This window comes from Prionailurus bengalensis, chromosome A1 (assembly GCF_016509475.1).
Source record: "Prionailurus bengalensis isolate Pbe53 chromosome A1, Fcat_Pben_1.1_paternal_pri, whole genome shotgun sequence".
Lineage (NCBI taxonomy): Eukaryota > Metazoa > Chordata > Mammalia > Carnivora > Felidae > Prionailurus > Prionailurus bengalensis.
Window position 1 is genome coordinate 58,135,339 of NC_057343.1, and position 20,006 is coordinate 58,155,344.

Consider the following 20,006-nt stretch of genomic DNA (forward strand, 5'->3'; position numbering starts at 1 on the left):
TCTCTTTCTCTCTCTCTCTCTGTCTCTCAAAAACAAATTAACATTAAAAACATAATAAAATAAAATCATGTTTCATGTTTATAGATATTTAGTAACAATACACTTTGGCATAAATCAATGGGAACTATGTAAGATTTATTTTCTGTTTATTACAGTTTCTTACATTAGTCAAATTTGAGAATCTGTGCACTGAATAATCTAGACTATTTGTATATCTCTGTACTGGTCTGACTCTTTAGTGTTTTTTATTATGTTATCTGTTTCTTACTCAGACTACCTGGTGGATATCTATTGCTCCTTTAGGGTGCAGTCCAAAAGCTACAGTCATTCTCCAGCTTCCCACTAATCTTTACAATTCAATCCACGTATGTGTCCGTGTGTATGCAGGTGCGCATGTGTGTGTGCACACACACACGCACACACACACTCATCTTTGATTTCTAGTCTATGTTCCTATTGTATACTTTAAAGTCTATATCTCTTACCCAATTCTCTTACTTACTGTTAACTCATTTATCTCCTTTTTCATATTAAAATTTTCTTAACAACAAGCGCCACATCTCACTGTACTCTATATCCTCCCTTTTTAGCTTACTACTTAGTTCAGAGTACATTTTCTTGATTATGAGTTGAATTAAATAAACATTTGACCGGTATTTTGCAGTTTTAGAATGAAGTGCTCTTGAATGGTATTATATGCTTTTGCTTTTCATATATTATGGAATGTGTAGAAACTTTTTTTTTTCCTGAAAATGCACGAAAGGGATATTCCTCTTTAGGATATTACATATTTCATTTTAAATAGTCAGCTTTCTGGGGCGCCTGGGTGGCTCAGTCGGTTGAATGTCCGACTTCGGCTCAGGTCATGATCTCACGGTTAGTGAGTTCAAGCCCCACGTCAGGCTCTGTGCTGACAGCTCAGAGCCTGGAACCTGCTTTGGATTCTGTGCCTCCCTCTGTCTACCCCTTCCCCGCTCATGCTCTGTCTCTCTCTGTCTCTCAAAGATGAATAAACGTTAAAAAATTTTAAATAGTCAGCTTTCTAATAAGGAATTAAAGCCATTTTATTAGCTAGAAGACGTTATGACTCAAAAAAGACTAAACTCTCTTTACACTATTCATTTTAGTTTTGGAAAGCTTTGCTATTCCTACTCATGATAATAAGAGAAAATCCAATTCTTATTTATAGATAACTTAATGATTTCACTTTTCTCATTGCAATTGAGCTTATTTCCCTAATGACAGAACACTATTTTAAAGTAAATTACCATTCCTACTAATGACGTCATCTCTATTTACACAATGAAGCAATCAGTAAACACGTTTTCTCTCCTACTATGTGTCAATCAATAAGCTATCTACCAGATACAAAAATGAAAGTTACATATTCTTTGTGCATCAGAATGAAAAGAACAAATAAACACCTATGAAATACAGAAATATGCACAGAGAATAAGGGCCAAAGATCAGTTGTAGTGTAACCTGAGCAAGGAACATTTTGCTGTTGTTTTGTTTTTGTTCTTTAGTTTGTTTTAACCTGAATTAGACTGAAGGATATGAAGCAATTAAGAAAGTCAAGAGCCATGAAGTAGAGCATTGAAGATGGAATAACAAGTGCAAAGGCACTGAAGAGAGAGAAGTTGATGTGTTAAAAAACTGTAATTGGTTTTCTGTCTGTAGCTGAGATGTAAGGTACTCTTGGTGAGAAAGTAAACATTAGCAAAGGGGAGTCAGTGCAGTAGGTTTAATAATGCCGTCCCACAATATATGCATGCCCTAACCCTAGAAATCCGTGAATATTACATTTTATGGGCCAAAGATGTTGCAGATGTGATTAAGTTAAGGATCTTGAGATGAGTTTTACCAGATTACCTTTGCATTCCCTAAATGCAATCACATATATCCTCTAAAAAGGGAGGTAGAGAAAAAAAATTTTACACACACAGAGGAGAGGATAATTTGGCCACCAAGGCAGAAATTGTGGTGATGCAACCACAAGCCAAGGGAGGTTTATGGTCACCAGAAGCTGAAAGAGGCAAGGAATGGATTCTCTAGAGCATCTGTGGGGATCGGGGGAGGGGTACAGCTCTGTTGTCACCTTGATTTCAGCCAAATGGAACTAGTTTTGGACCTGTGGCTTCCAGAACCAGAAGAAAATAAATTTTTGTTATTTTAAAACCTCTAATTTGTGCTAATTTGTTACAGCAACCCCAGGAAATAAACAGTTGGTAAGATCCACATCCTGTGGGAACTTGCAGGATAAGCTAAACAATTGTATTGGGAACCTCTGATTAATAAAAAAAATGTAATAGAGATTTTATAATCATAAAAATTAAGTAAGTAACAAAAATATATATTCAATTACAGTCTAAATATATACTCCTACCATGTATGTTTAATAAAAATCAAGTAATTTTTATATTAACCATTCTATCTACCTATATATATAAATTAATATTTTATTATGTGTCTGTGTGCTTTGTTTTACTGAAAATGTTGTGAAATTTAGACTTATTAGGTCATTTTTTTATTTTGAAAATTTTATCACATCTATCCATATGCCACAGGAAAATGTACACACAGACAAAATACCATACACAAATTTCAGGCCTTAAAAAATTTGATGAAACAAAACCATCCACTCCATGGGAATACATAAAAACTTCGGTTAAGACAGACTTTAAAACAAGAAATCAGTGTTAAAAGGAAGAGTGAACAGAGCAGAGAGCAAATGAGCACACTGTATCATTTGGTGATAGTGAGTTAAAGTGAAAAGCAATTTGGTTTTACTCCCCTTCTAACTAGCAACATGATTTCTGAGAAGCTCCTTTAAGGTTTTCCCTTTCAAATTCTCATTTATACATTACTGCAGCTCCATAGGTATTGTGTAAGGCCTGTTTCGATTTGAATCCTCTACTTTTCTCTAACTACAATGTTCTACTTTTCTAGCTAGAGCAGAACCAGATAATTTTAGAACAACTTAACTATTCAGGAAATGTCGACAAAGTGCAATGCAGAGTTAGAGCAGCCAAGAAAGAGGTGAACTGTGAAACGATTGGCATTGTTGTTCTTTTCTATGAGTTGGGAGAATATTGTTAGATTTTGACATATAAACTTACTTCCTAAAAGTATGTGCGTGCGTTGCAATGTAAGAACAAACTGAGGGTTACTGTTGGAGTTGTGGAAGGTGGATGGGCTAAATGGGTAAGGGACACTAAAGAATCTACTCTTGAAATCATTGTTGCACTATATGCTAACTAATTTGGATGTAAATTAAAAAAAAAAGAAATAAAATTTAAAAGATAAAAATATATTATATATATTTTATTGCATATAATACATGTATTGCGATTTCAGTATCCTTACCCATAATATGAGATGATGACATAGATTATATATTATTATTATATGAGGTTATATATGCATATATAACTTGTGAATCACTCTATATACTATCTGATCCCTGCTCATCAGGCAGATGTCTAATTCCACCTTGGTATGTGTTAGTTATTGAAAGTCTGTTTCATGGGCACAGACTCTACCAACGCCAATGGTCAGTCATGTTGAAAGTAATCTCTCTTGAAATAAATGTGCAAACTTAGCTAGCTGAGATGTGCATAATTCTCAATAGTATCAGTCCCTTGAGTTAAAATAACTCAGGATATCAATTCCCTACAAATGCTGTATCTAAAAATTCAAAAGAGAACAGCATTCATTTAACATTGATTACATTTCTGCATTCTCACATTTTCCTATATGTTGACCTATATGTTTCCTATATGTTGACTAAAAGGGTGAATTAGAATGTACAGACTGTATTGGCTCTATTGTTTCTCTACAGTGGTTAGCATAGGGCAATAGACAACATGACCTAATACACGTTTTGATCTTATTTGATGATTTTGAATTATTCTAGCTTTTCCTCACCTCATATTATGGGGAACAATAATGAAAATGCAATGGTCTTTATAAAATGGCCTGAAATATTTATTTTGATTAGAAAAAATATTCATACACCAAGAATGAAGATTTTAATGTTTATAAACAGTGCACTTCATGAAATCTTGTATTGTTCATGTAAACTTTGTATGGTGTTACTTAGGCTGTGTTTCTTAAGTGGTGGCAATCAACTATAGCACAGTTTTGAAACTATTTATGGAATTAAATTTTACCTGATGTATATACCACATGTCAGAAATATATACATTCACTAATGCTTCAATAAACTGTGCCAGCATTTGCTAAATTAAATTAATATAATATGTGCATTGTCTATAAAGGTTAAGATGTTTTTACCTATTTTAATAAAATAATTTTCATACTTTATACAAATTTAATTTTGTAAACCAAGTAATATACTAATATCCTGATATCAAAAATAATATCAAAATATCATATAGCTAGCTCCTGTAGTAAATAATCACCTCCCATTAATCATTTGGAGTGTCCCTTTTGTAATTCCAAATTTTTACATTTGGAGTGGGTACACTGAAACATATTATTACTACATAGCTATAATAAGATTACGAAACTACAAAATGGATGAAATCATGAGATAAAATGAATCAGAATTCTGTGCCTGCCATTTTAAATATATTGTTCTTCAATACGAACATATTTAATCCATTTGGCAGATTGAGAACTTGGGTAAAGAGGTTATATGATTTGTCTGTCACACAAAGGAAACTTTCTGATCCAACAATTGCCTGTAGTTCTGAAGACTCCAGCTACTGGAATTCATTTCAGTTATGATAAATGAAATAAGAATGTTTATTTATTTCTGACCTCTCTTATTTACAGAACAAGTGAACAATGTAGGTGGAGAACACAAGAGATATATTGTAACAGACAGCATGCATATATGAATCAATATGTCCAACACACCTACATTCTAAAGCTCTTACTGGTTCAATCAAAATACTTCACTCAAGCATATTGACAATTCTGATTCTGTGGATAAATTTGTACTGCCTATGCCATAGACACCAATCACCTCTTTGAACCAAGTGAGGATATAAATCAGCAAGCAAAGACAAGTTTTCAAAGCTTGTTCCAGACAGAACTTCAACAAACCAACAAAGCTGTAAGCAGCAAAGATATTACATGGATCGCCCTGCTGTGCAACAAACAGAGGAGGTCGCTTTGTTCAACTCGGGCTTTGAGCTGACCTGGGGCTTAATAAGCAGTCACAGTGCCAGGTTTTGCAAACTTCAACAGTGACCACAAATCAAAAAATAGTCTTCTCTGGCATCCATGATTTTAGCTAGAGCTAAACATATGGGCAGTTAGAAAGGACAGTGTCATAGTTCTGTGGGCAAGAAGAGCACGTTATCTAGACATATGTACATGTAACTATTTTTGTAATATTCCAAATATATTAAATGTAAATATTTTTGTAAATTTCCAAGTATATTAAAGTATTCCAAATAAATATTCCAAATATTTATACTCAACAAAATGTACATAATTATTTAAGGGATTGAAGATGCAGAAAAAAGGAATAGAAGTCAGTCTGAGGACTTACTAAATTCGGGGACAAAAATCTCAGATTTTCAGATTAAAGTCAATAGTAAGAAAGAAATTCACATTTTAGAATTTGGGATGATTGCAATAGAAGATGGTACTATCTTCAATATTAACTCAGAAGAATGGATATCTGTTTTATCTTATGTTTTACTACCCCATTTATTAGAAAAATCTCTGCCCGGCATATATGGAAATAGGTTCATTGCTTTTCATTGTAGTCACCTTATTGAAAACCATCAACTGAACTGCCAGCTGTACACGTATGTTATCCTTACTTACCGTGTTTATAATTTTGATTACCAAACTTGCATTACATTGCAATTATCTTGGAGTGACATATTAAAAAATTTAAAAGCACATTGTGAGGCAAATGTTGTATTGTTAAAAGTCTCTAAATATAAAATGGTGCAGATGATTAAATTCTGAATCACAATTTGAGATGGTAGACAAAAAATAATTATTTTAATTTCTGGGGATATCATTTGGAACTTTAATACATGAGAAATATTCCTCACTCAGAGCAATGACTTCTTCAGATTTGTTCCATATGCATGCATGCAATGCCTTTACTTCAGTCTCAATTGTTTGAAATATTTCTTCCAAATTTAAGTCATGGTTAGAATCATTGTTATCATAATTACATTTTTTCTGCCTTCAAAAATATTCACTCTCCAACATTCTTCTCTTTTTCATAAAATTCACATTTATTTAAAAAGTTTAAACAATGATGTCACAAATCAGTTAAAGTGAATTCATCAATTTAAAGTTGGAATTATGTAGTACTCAAAGCATTCCATTAAAGAGAGAAAATCAGGGGTGCCTGGGTGGCTTAGTTGGTTAGGCGTCCAAATATTGATTTTTGAGGCAGGTCGTGATCTCACAGTTTTTAAGTTAGAGCCCCGATCCGGTCTTCCCGCTGGGTGAAGGAGCCTCAAGTGGAGCTTACATGGGATGATTCCCTCTCTGCCCCTCCCAGCACCCACACTCTTTCTCTCTCTTAATATAAATAGATAAAATTAAAAAAAAGGTTAAAATCAGAATTCTAACTCTACCAATAAAGTTATTTGTGACCTTTTTGAAGTCCTTATTTACTCTTTCTGGAGCCCACTATACAAGATGATCATACCATACTTCATGATGTCTAAAACATCTTAGAAATCTAAAATTTGACTCTTTGCTATCGTTTAAAATTTATTTGCTAGGAGCACAAAATCTTTACTACCTAGAATTGATTGTATTAAACACTGAAAAGTCACATTAAAGAGCTACATTGATTGGGGGTGCCTGGGTGACTCAGTCACCCAGCTTGAGCCTGCTTGAGATTTTCTCTCTCCCTCCTCTGTCTCTGCCCCTCCCCCACTTGCACTGTCTCTCTCTCTCTCTCTCTCTCAAAATAAATAAATAAATAAACTGAAAAAAAAAGAGCTACATTGGTTGATTTATCTCATGATGAGAATACTAAGGTCAATATTTAATATAAAATGAGCACATGGCTTTCTTTCAACCTCTGGAAAATATAAATAAATAAATAAATAAATAAATAAATAAATAAATAAATTCATTTGTGAGGAAAGATTTTCTTTACTTACCCAAATGTAGAAGAGAAATTCTGCCCTTGGATGGCTTTGCTTCTGCATTTCACAGAGTGTGGGAATACATAGTTTATAATACACAAAACAGCATTAGCATATAAAATTACATAAAATAATGCAATTTTGTTGTTCATATGTGTCTTTAATGTTATGAAGGGAGATATATCATGTTCTTAATTTTCATTATCAGTAGTAATAGAAAAAATAATACCTTTTAAATAAATATTTTATTGAAATAGTTTTCTTCACTCTCTGAGTAAATCTTTAAATTAGATTTAATAATAACACTTATGTAAATATGGGAAATGTTTATTATATAGATAAAAAATAATACTTAAGGGAAAGCCAGCCACTTGACTAAGCATCAGAAAAGCTGATTCTAATTACTCAGCCATCAAAAAGAATGAAATCTTGCCATTTTCAATGATGTAGATGGAGCCAGAGTGCATTATGCTAAGAGAAAACAAGTCAGTCAGAGAAAGACAAATACCACATGATTTCATTCATTTGTGGAATTTAGGAAACAAAACAAATAAAGGGGCAAAGATAGGGGTGGGAAAAAGGGTGGCAAACCATAACAGACTCAACTCTAGAGAACAAACTGAAGGTTGCTGGTGTTGTGGTATTAAGAGTGCACTTGGGATGAGCACTGGGTGTTATTAATTCTACTCCTGAAACCAATATTACAGTATATGTTAACCAGAATTTAACCAAATACTTGAAACAAACAACAACAACAACAACATGACCCACTATTACTGGTTTTGAAGATAGAGGAAAAGGGGTCATGAGTCAAAGAGTGTGTGTAACCTCTAAAAGCTGGAAAGGTTCAGGAAATGGATTATATTCTAGAACCTCCAGAAGGAACACAGCTCTGTTGACACCTCGATTTTAACCCAGTGAGACCCATTTGGGACTTCTGACCTACCAGGAAAACAAAGTTGTGTTGTTTTAAACCATGAAATAATTTGTTACAGCAGCAATAAATAGTTAAAAAAATATATAAATACCGATTTTGAAATAGATTAAAAATAACACAAGCATTATGTTAAATAATTTATTTAAAACTAGATTGAAGTATCTTTAGGAAGTCATACAGCATATGGTTTCTTTCTTTCTTTCTCTCTTTTTTTTTTTGAGTTTACTTATTTTGAGAGAGAGAGAGAGTCAGCAGGAGAGGGGCAGCGAGAGAGGATCCCAAGCAGGCTCCACACTTTGACTGCAGAACCTGACAGGGAGCTCAATCCCAACAACAGAGAGATCATGATCTGAGCCAGTACCAAGAGTCAGACGCTTAACACGCTGAACCAAATAGGTGCCCTGGCAGCATATGATTCCCTAAACAAGACTCAAAAAAGCATAAAGCACAAAGTGAAATTAATTAATTTGATTACATTAATATAAACATATTCTCTAACAGTTTAAACAAAGTAAAAAGACAAGCTATACATTGTGAGAAACAAAAGGCAGCTACAATCCATATGGCTAACAAAGAAGTCTATAAGGAACTCAAAAATTATAAGACATAGAAAGGATGCAGAATTCCCTTAAGCATCAAGGAAATATGTATTAAAATAATTTAATGAAATTGTTCACTAGGCAAAAATTTACATTTTAAATTTTGCAACATTTTAAAAATCTTACTAGTATTTTAATCTTACTAGTATTTTTCTTTTTTAAAATATTATACAAGGCAGTGCTTTAATTTCACTTGTATTCAACTGTATATCTAATTGTGCAGACTAAATTTATTGATAGTCACCATTTTGATTTTAATTACTAATGACACCCAGTCATATCCTTTCGTCTCTATTACACACACACACAAGCACACACATGCATGCACACATGTACAGACATACACATACACACAGAGAACTATTTTTTTATTTCCTTTTTTAAAATTTTTTAAAATGTTTATTTATTTTTGAGAGAGGGAGACAGAACACAAATGGGGGAGGGGCAGTGAGAGAGGGAGACACAGAATCCAAAGCAGTCAGCACAGAGCCTGACACAGGGCTCAAACTCAAGAACTGTGAGATCATGACTTGAGCCAAAGTCTGATGCTTAACCAATGGAGACACCCAGGCACCCTGCTTTTTTGATTTTCTAAACCAATGGTACATTCTTTCAACTCTATGATGTCTGCATTTTGTATCATTTTAGGGAAGTTTTTATTTTTCAAAAGATCAGCTTTATCATTCATTTTTAAACTTTTCAGAACTTTACACTTACAAAATAATACTATAACCAAATCCCTAAGATTTGTGAATGGATGTGCAGGAATTGTGATGAAAACTGCACATTGTTTCAGCAGTTTGCCTCATTATCTACATCATCATTAAACTATAATTTATCTACCTTAAAACAAAAATTAAACTACATCAATAGCAAAGACCCTTCTAGCAAATAAGCTGTTTCTCTGTCCTTCTTTATAATAAAAATCTCTGAAAAAATCTCTGAAAGGGAAGTCCATAATTATTTTTTCTTTTTTCTTTCTGGAACCACTCCAATGAGCTATTTTTACAAAGAAGTTGATTGAATGATATTTTGTCAAGGATAACAATCACCTGGAAATTATTACATCTAGTGGATAATTCTCACTCATAATTTCACTTGCAAACAGTATTTGATACAGTTAGCCACACATTCCTTCCTGAACCATGTGGTTTTCCTTGTTTCCAGGATATCATACTCTGTTTTTCCTACCTTACTGGTTACTTCTTCCATTTCCTTTGCTAGATTCTCCTCATATCCATGTTACAACGTCTTAGAGCACAATCCTAGGTCCTTTCCTCTTGTCTTTCTTATCCAATCTCAAAGCCTTAAACATTATCCATAAATTAACAATTGTATACTATATTTTTACTGAACTTTTCCCTCGAATTCCAGACTCATTTATCAAAGTGCTACTAGATTTGTATTTTGATATCTAATAAACATCTCAACTTAAACCTGTACAAATCCTGATACAATGTCCCTGTGCCCAGATTCTTCTTAAATTTTATCCAACTTAATAAATTACAATTTCAAATTTCTAATTCCACAGAGCTAGTCTGCTTCATTTTGTCCTCATTACAAATAACAACGCTGAAAAGTTAGCTTTTACAATCATTTAGTTTCTATTAGATGGCAGAATATATCACTCTTTGAAGTAGTAGTAAGCACTACTGATTATCTTTTTTATATTTGTTTGTTTGTCTTGATGATTTTCATATCTCCAGGCATCTGGAATACAAAGGACATTTAAAATTGTTCTTAATTATTTATAATATACTTAGTGTTTTTATCTTGTGCTGTGTATTCAATTCTGTTAGTTTTTCCCCTGATGTTATTATTTTTAAAAACCGCTTTCCAAAATTAAAAGTACTTAGCTTTTTATAATGTTCTGTTTATAGTTGTGGTGGCTCTTTCATATCAGTGGAAGACTTTTTTAAACATTTGCAGATTAGTTGTACATATAAATTTGTTATTAACATATGGGAGCACCTAAATACATAAAGCGACTGTTAACAGACATAAAGAAAGAAACTGACAGTAATACAATAATAGTAGGGAACTTTAACACCTCTCTTACATCAATGAATACATCATCCAGTGAGAAAATCAACAAGGAAACAGTGACTTTGAGTGACACATTAAACCAGATGGACCAAAAAATATATACAGAACATTCTGTCAACAGTGGAATATACCTTCTTTTCAAGTGCACAATGAACATTCTCCAGTATAGATCACATGTTTGGCCACTAAAAAGTGTCAACAAATTTTTAAAAATTGAAATCATATCACACCACTTGCCAAATGACAATGGCATAAAACTAGAAATCAATCATAAGAAAGAAAGTCTGGAAAGAATGCAAATAATAGAAACTAAATATACTACTAAACAACAAATGAGTCAACCAAGAAATCAAAAGGAAATTTTAAAAATACATGGAGACAAATGAAAATAAAAACACAACAGTCCAAAATATTTGGGATACAGCAAAAGCTGTTCTAAGAGAGAAATTTATGGGAATACAGCCTACCTCAAGAAACAAGAAAAATAAACAATCTAAACTTATACCTAAAAAAGCTAGAAAAAGAAAAATAAACAACACCCAAAGTCAGCAAGACAACCTACTAAATGGGAAAAGTTATTTGCAAATGATATATCTGACAGGGGGTTAATATACAAAATACATTAAAAAACTTAAACAACTTAACACCAAAAATTTAAATAATCTGATTTAAAAATGGGCAGAGGATGTGAATAGACATTTTTTCAAAGAAGACATACAGATGGCCAACAGGTGCATGAAAAAATGTTCAATCACTAATCATGAAGGAAATGCAAATCAAAACCACAATGAGACATCACCTTATACCATCAGAATGACTAGAATCAAAAAGACAAGAAATAACAAATATTGGCAAGTATATGGAGAAAAAGGAAACCTCATGCTCTCTTGGTGGGAATGCAAACAGATGCAGCCACTGTCAGTATGGAGGTTCCTCAAAATATTAAACGTAGAAATACCATATCCAGTAATTCCACTACTGGGTGTTTACCCAAAGAAAACAAAAACACAAATTTGAAAAGATACATACACTGTCAGGTATGGAAGCAACCCAAGTGTCTCTGTCTCTCTCCGTCTCTGTCTCTGTCTCTATATATAACATACATATCATGAAATATTACTCACCATCACAAAAAAGAAATCTTGCTGTTTGCAACAACATGGATGGACCTAGAGAGTGTAATGCCACATGAAATATGTCAGACAGAGAAAGATAAATATCATATGATTTCATTCATATGTGGAATTTAAGAAACAAACAAAGAACAAACAGAAAAAAAGAAACAAACAAAAGAACAGACTCTTAAATACAGACTACACAGGAGGATTTGCTAGAGGGAAGGTGGATAGAAGGATGGGTGAAATAGATAAAGGGGATTTAAGAGTACTCTTATTGTAATGAGCACTGAGTAATGTATAGAATTGTTGAATCATTATATTGTACACCTGATATTAACATTAACACTGTGTGATAAATATACTTCAATTTTTTAAATGAAAAAAAAAGAACAAGAAATGTATTCAATGCCTCAGAATTTGAAATTGTAGCTAGAATTGACATAGGAGATTTAAGTGAAAAAAAACATATATGGGTTATTAAAATTCAGCCAACTCTATGATCTCCTGACAGAACTTAGGGATTTGACTGTGCAGTGTAGGCCCTCAGAAATATCAAATCAATTTAAGAAACTAATGTATGGAAATTAACTTATGTGTAGATTATAATTTTTGTTTCCTTATAATAGAGCTGTTACTCAAGAACCAGGCTAATGTCTCTGCAGGAGAGGGCCATGTGGAAGTAGGAAGAGGAGTTTAATTCACAAAGACTGATGGTGAGGAGGGAAGAAAAAAAAATAAACCTAAGTGAAGGAACTCAAAATTTTCCTACAATAAATAAATTTAGCTTCAAATACTGTAAAGTGTCATCCCTTTAGAAAAGTTTCAGACACTACTCTGAACTATAACCCTGATTTTTTTTAAGTTTATTCATTTATTTCAAGAGAAAGACAGAGAGAGAGCATGTGGGAGAGGCAGAGAGAGGGGGAGAAAGAGAGTCCGAAGCACGATCTATGCTGTCAGTGTAGAGCACGATGTGGGACTTGAACTCATGAACCTTGAGATCATGACCTGAGCTGAAATCATGAATCCGACGCTTAACAGACTGAGCCACCCAGGCACCCACTAAATTTTGTTTAACTTTAGCTAGAGATAAAATCACTGTAATTCATAATATAAAAAGTAAGGAAGTCAAATCAAGCTGGCAAGGAGTTGAAAATATGTGATAATTTTAATATATTTATGCAATAATTGAAGATTCTAAAACTATATACTATGTCACCTATAAATACAAATAAGTCATATAATTTAACCTCAAGAAATAAATCAAGGTAAATCTCTGGACAAATTTGTTTGTTTTAATCATTCTTATAGAAAATACATTCCGATTTTATCAGAATTTAAAAATTAAATGATTGTATAAGCCTGGGTCTACTTTAGTGGTCTATTCCAATGACCTATTTTTTTATCCTTATGCAAGAAACTCCCTCTGTCTAGATTATTGTTAAGTTTATAATCAGATACTGGTGTTCTAACTTTGATCTTTTTCAAGATTGCATTAGATAATCTAGGTCATTTACATTTTTGTATACATTTTATATTCTGTTTATTAGTTTTACAAAAAAGGCCAACTGTAATTATAAAAGATTTAATTGAATATGTAGAATGATTTGGGATAACTTTCCTCTTAACAATTCAGTCTCATTATGTAACCATGGTTTATTTTCTCATTTATTTAGGCTTTTTGCTGTGCAAAATTTTATAGGTTTCAGTGTATCATTGTTATATATCCTCTGTTAAAGGTATTCTTTCTTGTATTTTTGATGCTGTGAATGAATACAATTAAGTCACCCTCAGCAAAATCACTTTTGGCTGAACTGTTAAACATTTTTCAAGTCAACAACCGGTAAAAGCTCAACTGTACTGACTGGGTGGGATCAGTGGAGCTCTTACAGTACACATATTTTTATTGCAGTCCCATGCTATACCTATTCCCTTGCATCTGACATTGTCAGAGAGCCCTTTTGCTGGTGGCCCATGCCTCTCTTCCAGGGAATGATCTTGTCTTGCCTATCCCTGCATGAGAAGTAAACCTGTATAAGCCTTGTAAATGCTGCTTTGGTGCAGTATGTTTTCACATCCCATAATTTAAAACGGGGGAGGGATGCTGCACAAAGCTGTCACCTCAGCAAAGGATGGGTGGTACCCTAAGAGACTTTTTTGTAAATAAAACACTTCTCATAAGTTTCATATTCCATTAGCTTGCCAAACGTATATAAAAACTGCAATTAGTTTTGTGTGTAATCTTATAGCTTTGCTGAATTAACATTCTTTTCTAGTTTTTGCTTTGTAGATAGCTTAACCATTTTTTCTGTAAAATAATCATGTCATCTAGGAATACAGACAGTTTTATTCACTCCTTTCTGAACTTCCTTAAATCTCTGGTTCAAGTATCCAATACAGTGTTGAACAGAAATGGGGAGAGCAGACAGCCTGGTGTTATTTTCAACTCGACGGCTCCATTTTTTTCAATATTCTACCATTAAGTAAGTATATTGGTAACTGTAGAGCTTTTCTTTTATTTTCTCATGTCTCATTAGCTCTCTTTTTCTTTTTTTTTTTTTAATTTTTTTTTTCAACGTTTATTTATTTTTGGGACAGAGAGAGACAGAGCATGAACGGGGGAAGGGCAGAGAGAGAGGGAGACACAGAATCGGAAACAGGCTCCAGGCTCTGAGCCATCAGCCCAGAGCCCGACGCGGGGCTCGAACTCACAGACCGTGAGATCGTGACCTGGCTGAAGTCGGACGCTTAACCGACTGCGCCACCCAGGCGCCCCTCTCTTTTTCTTTAAACTACACTTGAATGTCTGGAATACACTTCTATTGGTCATCATATATTGTTCATTTTATGTATTGTTACAGTCTATTTGATATTTTGCTGTTCTGTGTTTATAAGTTATTTCATAATTTTTTTACAAGTTTTGTTAGGTGTTTTATAAAGATTACATTGGTCTCAAAAACAATTTAGGAATGTTTCCTTCCTTTAGCTGGAAAAGTAAGATTGGTGTCATTTCTTCAGATTTATTGAAATTGTAATTTACCAATGAAATCAATGTTTTTAATTTCTTTAAGGGAAGCTTTTGGGAATGAATTCAATGTATTTTACAAACATTCTTCAGGTTTGTATTAATCACATGTTAGTTTTGGTCATTATAATTTTTAATATGAAAACTGTCTAATTTATTGCCGTAATTCCCTTTATAACATTCTTGTAACATTTTCTATGTATTGAATCTGCATAGAGATTTCTTTTTCGTGGCTGCGGCTGGCAGATGTGTTCTCGCTCTGTGTTCCTGATTACTCTAAGATTTATCAATGTTCAACTTTTCAAGAGTCATATTTTGTGTCACTTGATTTTCTCCACTGTCTGTTTTGTATCACTGACTTTTCAGTCTTAGCCTTTACTATTTTCTTCATTTTATTTTGCCTGGGATTTATTTTGTTTTTCTTTTCCTAGCTTTCTAACTTGGACAGTTATACCACTGTTTTTGATTTTTCTTCCTTTCTAATATAAGCTTTTTTAAACTGGAGATTTCCCCGTAAGAATGTTTTTATCTATATTCCACAATTTGGATGCCTTATTTTTCTTATAATTCAGCTTGAAATAGTTTTTAAATATCTCATATGATTTTCCTATGACCTACTATTTATTTGGAAGTGTGTTATGAAATTACAGTGGTTACTGTGCTTAGGATATTTTATTTTTCGTGGTGTCCAGTTACTCTGTCATGGGCTTGGACGTGGATTAAGTTTGGCTTTTACTGCTCAGAAATTACACTTCTTTAATTTGTCTGTCATCAATCTGGAAAATTCTCAAAAAGAATTATTGCTTTTTTCTAGTCTTTTAGAATTCATATTAAATATTTGTGAAATTTGTGATTTAAACTTGTATCAATCTCCTCGTACTGCCAAATAAAATTACCACAAACTTGGTGGCTTAAAAAGCGGGAATTTATTCTTTCATATGTTTTGGGGCCGGAAATCTGATCAAGGTGTGGTCAGGACTACACTCCTAGAAGAGGCCTTATAAACTTTAAACCATCAGAGTCCAAGGAGAATTCAAATGTTTGCTATGACGTATCTAGTCTAGCTATCCTGTCATGGGGTGTATTCCACAAATTAGTGTCTCTTGGCCAAAATGTTTGGGCATCCCTACGTAGATATTTTATCCTCTGGTCCTTGGTATAGTGCTCCAGGTATCTCATTAATTTTCCCCATTTCTGATGGCAAATGGCCAGTACCAGAATTTCTAAAGTATGTTAAATTTAAATCCCACTGTAAAATCTAATTAGTCAGAGGAGTGAACCACGTTTACTACAGCAAAAACCCAGAATAATTTTGATTTCATATATTTAAAAGTACTTTAAATTTCTTTTTTTTAAATGTGTATTTATATTTGAGAGAGAGACTGAGAGTGGGGGAGGAGCAGAGAAAGGGAGACCCAGAATCTAAAGCAGGCTCCAGGCTCTGCACTGTCAGCACAGAGCCTGATGTGGGGCCAAACTCATAAACCTTGAGATCATGACCTAAGCTGAAGCTGGATGCTTAACTGACTGAGCCACCCAGGCACCCCTAAAGTACTTTAACTTCTTAATACAACAGATGTCTATGGGCTAAAAATAAATTTTGTGGTTGCAAGTTTATGGTGGTTTTTATCCCACTTCATCAATTTCATCACCTTTCCTAGAAATATCAAAATTTAATTTTTATTGTATGTTGCAGGGAGTATGGCCAGAGTCGCAAAAGATGAGTCCACAAAGTGCAATTAAGTGAAGGTCCTCATAGTCCAGTGAGAATGAGGCCCCGACTCCAGAATGAAGCTTTTTTTTATTAGGATAATTGCTAAAGACTACACGCATGAAGTCAGCTAAGCACGTGTGTTAATCAACCTAATGGTTTAGCTTTTCAAGGTTGAATTTTGAGTTAACTGGTTTCTATAACACTAAGAAGGGTGAGGTGTGAAGGAGGATCTGGCCCTGGACAATGTTAATAGTTCCAGGCGTTCCTTATAAGCCGAAGCCTCGTTCAGCTCGTGTAAACATGTCCTAAGGCCTTGCACCTTCTCCAGCCCTTCCCTTTTGAAGTCTTTTCCTTTGATGCTTCTCTCCTGCATCTCCCACAATTGTAGCACCTACAGTCTCAGACTCTCGCCCATACCACAATTGTACTTACTGGTTTCCTATAATTTTAGAGCCTAAGTCTGACTCATGACAAGGCTTTAAGTCAGAAGTCTAATAATAATAATAATGCAGTAAGAGAGGGAGAATATTATTCCCTCAAGTTCATGTAACAATTCAATCCAAGGTGTATCTGGGAATTTATTGTACTTTAAACTAAAACAAACAAAAAAACCAAAAAAAAAAAAAACCCTCACAATGTATTTCAGAAAACTGGAATTTCCTTAGGATAGTATTACAGTAAAAAAAGACAAATCTGATGCTAATTTTTTTAAGTGCAAAAAGGAGTGGGATTTTGGGAAGAAAACACTAAGTGAAAAAATCTGTAAAATTTCTTTTGAAATATATCCTTATTGTGCCCTTTTACACTTTGCTGCTGCTAAAATGTCTCATCTGTTCCCTAATTTTCTCTTTCTCACTGTTACCCCTCCCTTACTCTTTTCTCTTTCTTCTACTCCCTGATGTGTCTCCCTCCTCTGCTCATAATCACTAAGGCATTATTGTTTCCAAATACTAACCCTCCTAACTATTGCACATGCTCACTTGGAAAACATTGTCTTTCTCCTAACATTTTCGTTTTCTTTTGAGAAGTGTCCTATTGGAATTTAGTGATTAAGTCATCTATTCTGTTTTACACATAAACACTAAAGTCTTTTCTTTGACTTTTTTTTTTTGAGCTGCCAGCAACATTATCCCATGCATTCTGCATAGATTTCTTGCTCCATAAACCAATTTATAAAAGTCTCATTATTTAAGAACATACTGTACATCAAAGAAGTGTCCGTGAGTACTAGCAGATGATTTATAAAAATGTAAGGATAAAATGAGTTATAGAGGATCTACAACACATGTTTCATGCTGATTTTAATGGTTGAATGGGAATATTGCATTGCTTACTTGGAATAACTCATTCCTCCTGTGGGTCACACCAATGATTATTTATGGGAATTTTCAAAAATTAAGTACTTTTTAGAGAAGTGTAAGGTTCACAGTGAAATCAAGGGGGAGGTACAGAGCTTGCCCATATACCTCTTGTCCCCACAGATACATAGTCTCCCCCATTGTCAACATCCTCCACCAGAGCAGTACATTCGTTATAATCAATGAACCTACATTAACACATCATAATCATCCAAAATCTATTTAGAGTTCACTCTAGATGCTGTATATTCTCCTGGCTCAGACAAATGTATTCACCATTATGGTGTCATACACAGTAATTTCACTGCTCTACAAATTCTCTCTGCTCCATTTATTTCCATCCCACCAACCATTAGCAACTACTACCTTGTCACTATCTCCTGCCTTTTCTAGGATGCTATATAGTTAAAATCATACAGTAGTAGCCTTTTCAGATTGGCTTCTTTCATTTAGAATATGCATCCAAGTTTTGTGTATGCTTTTTCATGGCTTGATAGCTCATTTCTTTTTATAGCTAAATAATATTTCATTGTCTGGATGTAATGAAGCTTATTATTTGTCTATTCACTTACTGAATGACATTTTGATGCAATTTTTATTATTCATATATATTTTAAAGACTGTCACCACTTATAATGTTTCTAGTCTACAGACAATTTAAACAATTCTGAAATGTTTTTACTATTTTCTGGAGAAATTGAAACCACCTAAAAAATAGTGTAAATCTAATAATACTATGGTTTTGTTTACAAGATCATCATTCTTTCAAAAAGAGAATGACAAAAGTAATTTTTTAAACTTTTTAAATGTTTATTTATTTTTGAGAGAGAGAGAGAGCGATAGAGCATGAGTAGGGGAAAGGGCAGACAGAAAGGGAGACCCAGAATCCAAAGCAGGCTCCAGGCTCTGAGCTGTTAGCACAGAGCCCGATGTGGGGCTCGAACCCACAAACCATGAGATTATGATCTGAGCTGAAGTCAGACACTTAACCGACTGAGCCACGCAAGTGCCCCGACAAAGGTAATTTTTAAATGGTTTTAATTTGGAGGGCACCTGGGTGCCTCAGTCAGTTAAACATCTGACTCTTGATTTTGGCTCAGATCATAATCTCACAGTTTGTGAGTTTCAGCCCTGCATCAGGCTCTCCGCTGACAGTGCAAAGCCTGCTTAGGATTCTCTCTCCTTCTCTTTCTGCCCCTCCCCTGCTAATGCTCTCTCTCCAAATAAATAAATAAACATTATAAAAATAAAAGGGATTTAATTTGGGAATAGTCAAATTCTGAATGTGTTGACAAAAAGGTATAAAATGTGATAACATATAGTTATATTTTTATCATTCACAGGTAATTTTTTTCACATTTTTTGGCTTTCTACAGATCCTATACATAACTTTAACTCTTTTCTCAAATAAGAGTTACATTAGAATCTTCTACAAGTTTACTTCACAAAAAGAGCTAAAAAGTTACAAATCATGTGTTTTCCTACATTGCAGATCTGCTGAGGGTATACCATTTAATCTTTTAAAAATAACACTTGATGTTTTTACAAATGAGTTCTTAGTAAATTTTTATTTTCTCCAATAAGAGCAAAAATTGTAAATATTTCATAGATTCCTCACATGATGTTATTATTACTAATATCAAAAATTCTACAAAAACACTATTTAAGGAAGTATGTACAATGAAAAGGTTAGATTTCACTGTTAAAGCTTTGTTACAATTACATTAAAATATAGTGTGCTTAGTTGATAGTTAACATTTTATTGTAGTTGTTTTGCACCTTGTTGATCTGGAAACTGATATTTCAGCATTCTAGAATGGGTTACTTCACAGTTTATAACATAATCTAATATTTATCACATTATACATGTACATCATTCTACCTCTTCAAAAATAGTTTTTATTACTAAATAATAACACTTTTTGAGTGTAGAAAATATCGTGAGATTTGTGGGATTAATTAACTGCCTTGCAAATGACATAAGAAATGTCACATTTTATGATTCAGAGTTAACAAGATCTAAAACATGGTATGCCACAATTTTCACAGTGCATTATAGGAATATTTTATTTGAGTGTATTTTAGGTTTTTATGATTAAATTTCAAGGC